Below are 6,745 nucleotides of genomic sequence, written 5' to 3' on the forward strand. Positions count from 1 at the left end.
CAATGACTTCATTTTTTGTGGGATTTTGGCATGTGGGAGCTTCTGGAACCAATTCCCCACAGATTCCAAGAGATGACATACATGCATATACATATATGTGTATATGTATACATATATATACAGATACATATATACCCATATATATGTATGTTCATATATGTATACTATATATGTGTGTATATGCATGTAAATACATACATACCCATGTGTATTATACACATATATCCGCATTATATACGTGTGTATATATGAATATATACATGCATCCAGACAGTGTGTATATATACACACATGTGTCATACATATATGTACAAAACATGTATGTATATGCATATACAGTTGTCACTTGGACTCAGGGGGATTGGTTCCAGGAGCACCCCATGCCTAGATCTCACAGGATGAAGTCTTTGATAAAAAATGATACAGGGTTTGCATATAAATTATACAGATCCTGCCATACACCTTAAGTACTTTAAATGATCTCTAGATTATTTATAATACCTCATACAATGTAAATAGTTGTTATACTATATTGTTTAGTGAATAATGACAAGAAAAATTTATGTACATGTTTAGTACTGACACTTTTTGTTCAAACATTTTTGCTCCATTGTTGGTTGAATCCAGGCATGTGGAACCCATAGATAGAGAGGGCCTGGCTGGGCTCAGTGGCTCACACCTGTAATCCCAGTACTTTGGGAGGCCAAAGTGGGTGGATCACTTGAGGTCAGGAGTTCGAGACAGCCTGACCAACATGGTGAAAACCTGTCTCTACTAAAATTACAAAAAGTTAGCCAGGCATGGTGGCACGCTCCTGTAATCCCAGCTACTCAGTGGCTGAGGCAGGAGAATCGCTTGAACACAGGAGGCGGAGGTTGCAGTGAACTGAGATCATACCACTGCACTCCAGCCTGGGTGACAGAGCGAGACTCCATCTCAAAAAAAAAAAAAAAGCAAAGATAGAGAGGGCCTACTGAGTATGTTTGTGTGTATATTGCCTCAACATCAGAACAACCTCAGATGTAGCATTATTCTTAATTTGGAAACAAGCTGAGAGTCAGAATTGAACAATTTTCCCAAGGTTTTGTAGCCTGTAAATGGCAGAACCAGAATTGAATATAAAATATTTAAATCCGGAGACTGTGTTCCTTTCAACACTGGCACGCAAGGTAGTCCTCTGAGACATCTATAACTGCTAAGCTTGAAACCTGCATTTCCTTCCACCTGGCACCCCACTCGCCTTAGATGCCAGGCTTCATGTCATGTCCAGTCTCTAAGATCCTCACAGTTCCAGGTCTGGGTCTGTTTGGCAGCAGGGTCCCCTGAGAAGGCCTGCAGTGTGGGCCAGCCCTTTGCAAAACTACATGTGCGTGTGAAGCCTGGGGTCTTGTCAAAATGCAGATTCTGATTCAGGAGTCTGGGGCAGGGCCTGGGACTCTGCTTTTCTTACAATTGCCCAGGTGATGCTGTAGCTGCTGTGGGTCCCTCACACCACTCTTTGAGCAGCAAAGGTGGGGCAGTGTGGCATCTCACTCTTGGTTTTGAATTTCATCTCAGCATGATCTGGGGTCACTTGTTTAACTAATGCAACCCCTCTGGGGCTTAGAATCCTCATCTGTAAAATGGGAACAATAGCATCAATCCCATGGAGGAATTTAAATGAAAGGAGACAATACATAACACAGATCAGCTTCTCATTTGTTTTGGTTAGAATTGGAGATGATTCCTCCATTGACATAAAACACCAGGCTGTTATCCAGACAGAGCTGTTAAACTTTGTGTTGGGTTCCAAATCATTTGGATTATAATGTCAGCTCTCTGCATCACCCCAGAAAAGTGATCTTAGTGCGATCCTTCTAGTTATTTTGGCTGAAACTTGTTTCAGGTGGTCTGGAAGGTTTGCCTATTTATTTATTTATTTATTTATTTGAGACAGAGTGTCACTCTGTCCATGCTGGAGTGCAGTGGTGCAGCCTCGGCTCACTGCAACCTCTACCTCCCGGGTTCAAGCAATTCTCCTGCCTCAGCCTCCTGAGTAGCTGGGATTACAGGTGCCTGCCACCATGCCCAGCTAATTTTTGTACTTTTAGTAGAGATGGGGTTTCGCCATGTTGACCAGGCTGGTCTCAAACTCCTGACTTCAGGTGATCTTCCTGCCTCACCCTCCCAAGGTGCTAGAATTACGCTGTGGCTATAGATTTAAATGCTGCCTAGATTCCAAACTGCTGCACGCAACCTGCCCCCAAGTCTGTGTGTGCACATCCATTATCTGGAGTTTCAGAAGGAGTTGCCCCTAAGTGTGGTGTCCAAACGCTCCCTACGACGTAACTGGGGAAAAAAAAAATCAAAGCTAGTTCCACTTTTATCCAGAGAGAACCGAAAGGTAGGATCACATTTCCTCAAACTTCTAGTGAAGAAGTCAGGCTGGGGGCTCGGCTCTGGAACCTGGAGCCAGCTGTAGGGCCGGGCTGGCCGCCTGGAAACAAACAGCCCCACACAGGCCGGGCGGAACATGCGCGCACTGCCTGCCTCTATTGTTTTCTTTCCTGGAATAGCTGCTTGTTCTCACCAGTTAGTGTGGTCAGCATTTCCATTCAAGACCATGTTGTCAGGGCTTTATTTTTAAGTCAGGCATAAAAATGGGCCTTGAACTGAAACTTGGAAGCTGGGCAATTAGCATATTTGAAAGGACGCCAACTGGTCTTTTGTTATTCCATGGGGCAGAAGGGGCTTTTCCATGCTCTTCTAGATGACAAAAAGGGTTTGTGTTTGGGGCATTTTAAAACGAAGCAGTAGGCATAGACATGGCTGTTTATACACAGAAGCTCACCAGAATATCGTCTCTGGGCTGCCCAGATGATGTCTGTGTAGGGGGCTGCAAGACCCCAAGTTTCTGCTGACCAGAGGAGCTGGAGCACTTTAATGTGGAAATTGAAAGCCAAGGAACTTTGTGTTTAAAGTAGAACTGCTGGAAGCGGCCAAGTCCACGGCTGCTTTCCAGAATGCCCTGCGAGAAAATGCTGACCCACCAGCTGGCAAATGTGTCCTGAGTGCCTTCTCCCCAGGAGGCACTAGTTTAACAGAAATTTGGAGCTGGGCTGGGCAGTGATATGGAAAGAAGTATGCAGTCTAAGTAGGAGAGTCATCTGTATCTAGAAAGATAAAAGCGCAAGGTTAGTAGATGCTCCTTGCTGAGACAGGAAGCGGATGGAAAGGGATAGGGAAGCCCAGGAGGGGAGGGAACTTGAAGGACTGGGAAAGATCGCTGTGTGCGTGTTGGGGGTTGGAGGGCAGGTGGAAAGAACAATGGCTTTGGAACCCCTGACTCACTGTGCGACATTGGCAAATTTCTGGGCCTTGGGGAAGTGTCAGAAATTATAAGAAAACTAGGAAAAATAGCTCTAGGACTGCGTTGCTGTGGAATTGTTTAATGAGATAATGCATGTCAAGGTTTAGCATACAGCAAATGGTAAATACCGTGTTTACATGATGGGTATGCTGATTTTTGGAGTTAAACAATCTGAGCAAATGGATCTGGTCAGAAATCCCTGAAGGTCCGGGCAGCCTGTGGCAGAGGGGCAGGTCACTCTGTAGTACCCTGCCCTCATTTTGTGCACACTAAACCCATCAGGTTGATTTTTTTGCAGATTAATATTTTCATAATGTACATAAACAGGACAAACATGTTTTTCTTATATTTCAGATGTAGAGATCAATATAAGTAGGGGTGTCAGATAAAGCACAGTCTGGCCTAATGGGACATGTTTTTGTTAAAAATTATTTATACTAAAAAGTTGTTGGTTGTTTATCTGAAATTCAATTTTAACTGTGTGTCTTGTAGTGTGTGTGTGTGTGTGTGTGTGTGCGTGCACGCGTGCGTGCACGTCCTAAGTCTGGAAAGCCTATTTCTAACACGTATGTACCCAACACTCAGAGTTAACAAATATCAGTGCTTTACTAGCTTAGTGTGAGTCTTTTAATGTTTTAAAGAGAAAGTTACAGACCACAGTTGGAATCCCTTTGTCACAAACACACCAACACCATTCTTCTCCAAAAATGCCCACAATTGATTATATTAGTGTGTATACTTATGTGGCTACTTTTCTACATTTTCTATATGCGTATGTATATGGAAACAAAATACATCTTGTTTTCTGTGCTTTACAGATTTACATAAATGATATCTTACTGTATTTTTATTTTTGCCATGTAGCTTTATTTTAAACATGAAATTTTTGATAAAAATATTATATGTGATATACACATCATCATCATCATAATACAGCCAATGCCTATACATCAATTACCCAGCAGAAGTACTGTTCATTACCCAGCAGAAGTACCAACCCTTACCCAGCAGAAGTACTGTCCACTACCAAGCAGAAATACTGCCCATTACCCAGCAGAAGTACTGTTTGTTACCCAGCAGAAGTACCATCCATTACCCAGCAGAAGTACTGTCCATTACCCACCAGAAGTGCCGTCCATTACCCAGAAGTACTGTCCACTACCAAGCAGAAGTACTGCCCATTACCCAGCAGAAGTACTGTTCACTACCCAGCAGAAGTACTGTCCATTACTTAGCAGAAGTAGACCGTTGCCAGCACTTTTGAAGTCTCTGTGCCCCCTCTGAATTGCATCCCCCTGACCCCACATAGAAGGTAACTGCCTCCATGAATGGAGTGCTTATTCTTCATATTTCTTTATATTTATTTATTTTTGAGACAGGGTCTCACTCTTTTGCCCAGGCTGAAGTGCAGTGGCACAAACTCTGCTCACTGCACCTTCAACCTCCCAGGCTCAAGCAGTCCTCTCACCTGAGCCTCGCCAATAGCTGGGACTACAGGCATATGCCAGCACATCCAGCTAATTTTTGTATTTTTTTACAGATACAGGGTTTCACCGTGTTGCCCAGGCTGATCAACTCCTGGGCTCAAGTGATCCATCCGTCTTGGCCTCCCAAAGTTCTGGGATTACAGACGTGAGCCACCATACCTGGCCATTCTTTATATTTCTTTATAGTTTATCATAATATATGTAATTCTAAATGGCAGTGCTCAGTTTTGACCGAGTTTAAACTGTGTACAGAACAGAGCATCATGCTGTTTGTATTCTTCTGAAGCTATTCTCTCTTGACTTCATATATTTAAGAAGTTCATTTCGTGTTGATGAGTGTAACTATGGTTCATGGATTTTTTCATTGCTGTTTACTATTCTGTTGGATAAACATACTGCATCTTGTATTGCCATGGGACGTTTGAGTTGTTTCAAGTTTTTGCTGTACAAACACAGCTGTTATGAACATTATTATACTTTTTTTCTGGTATGTATATATGAAAGAATTTGTGGCAAAAATACCTGAGTGGGATCTTGGGGTCCTTGCATTATTACAATCATTTCTCAAAGTGGTTCTACAAGTTTATACCCTCATCAGAGTCTTGACCAGTTTCTACCTCTACCAGAAGTGTGTAAGTGTCCTGGGTGTTTCATAGTCCCCCCCACACCTGCCAAGCTCCTGGGGACAAAATAATGTCTTGCTAAGGCCTAAATTTTCTTTCCCTGATTATTAATGATATTGATCATCTTTTCATGTAAATATTGGCCACTTCCAGCTCCTTTTCTGTGAAGAGACTATTCTGGCCATCTACTTATTTTTCTATTGGGTTTGCCTTTTTTTCTTGTTTATTTGTAAGAACTCTTTATATATTCTGGATATTAATCCTTTGTTGGTTACAGATGTTGAAAATATTGACTTTTAGCTTGTGCCTTGCCTTTTCATTTTTTATGACATCTTTTGAGGAAGAAGCAGTCTTAATTTTAATGTAGTCAAATTTATCAGTCATTTGCTTTTCTGGTTAGCACTTTGGGAGTTAAGAATATTTTCTCTCTCTCTCTTTTTTTTTTTTTTTTTTTTTGATACAAAGTCTTACTCTGTTACCCAGGCTGGAGTACAGTGGCACAACCACGGCTCACTGCAGCCTCCAACTCCTAGCCTCAGGTGATCCTCATGCCTCAGCTTCCTGAGCATCTGGGACCACAGATATGCACCGCCATGCCCAGCCAATTTTAAAATTTTTTGTGGAGATAATTTTTTTTGCTATGTAGCCCAGGCTTGTCTTGAACTCCTGGCCTCAAGCAATCTCCCTGCCTTTGCCTCCCAAACTATTGAAATTACAGAAGTGAACCACAGTACCCAGCCAAGAAAACTTTCCTTATGCTGGCATTATAAATATATTCTCTTATACTTTCCTCTTAGAGTTCTAAAGGTCAGCTTTGTTATTTAAGGCTTCTGGTGCAGGAGCTGAGCTATTAATTAGTTATTGCTTATATCAGGTAGTAACCACCTGAAAAGTGAAGCAGCTTGCACTAAAGAAAGCATAGAAAACAGTACAGTTCTGTAAATAGACAATGATATTTACTGAATGCTTATTTCTTTAAATGTCATTGGGTACATAAAACCAATCTTCTTGGAGAGCTATCCATTAAACTCATGGAATCATTCCAAATTCGAACTTAACTTCAGCAGTAGAGATGGTTCATAGGAAAGCAGAACCAAATGGACTGCAGTTGGATTTTTAGCTTCCTGTAGTTCATGTTTTCAAGTTTTAAAACAGATTTACAAATAAACAAATTTATTTGTTTGTTTATCGGGCAGCCTTCCAAGCCAGAATAGGCTCAGAGAGGCTTCTTAAACAGCTTTATTAAGGCATAATCCAGGAGGCTGAGAGAGGGGAATTGCTTGAAC

At 41.9% G+C, this 6,745-nt stretch overlaps 1 long non-coding RNA gene across 1 annotated transcript; it reads left to right on the forward strand.

Annotated features, from left to right (window-relative positions):
- The first annotated feature begins 511 nt into the window (after positions 1-511).
- Positions 512-3,658, forward strand: LOC116534705. The gene is made up of 3 exons (XR_004261837.1): positions 512-590; positions 2,573-2,575; positions 3,648-3,658. It is a non-coding gene; the product is annotated as an uncharacterized LOC116534705 (long non-coding RNA).
- The last annotated feature ends 3,087 nt before the right edge of the window (positions 3,659-6,745 follow it).

This window comes from Sapajus apella, unplaced genomic scaffold (genome assembly GCF_009761245.1).
Source record: "Sapajus apella isolate SASKATOON/1434 unplaced genomic scaffold, GSC_monkey_1.0 scaffold89, whole genome shotgun sequence".
NCBI classification, from domain to species: Eukaryota; Metazoa; Chordata; class Mammalia; order Primates; family Cebidae; genus Sapajus; species Sapajus apella.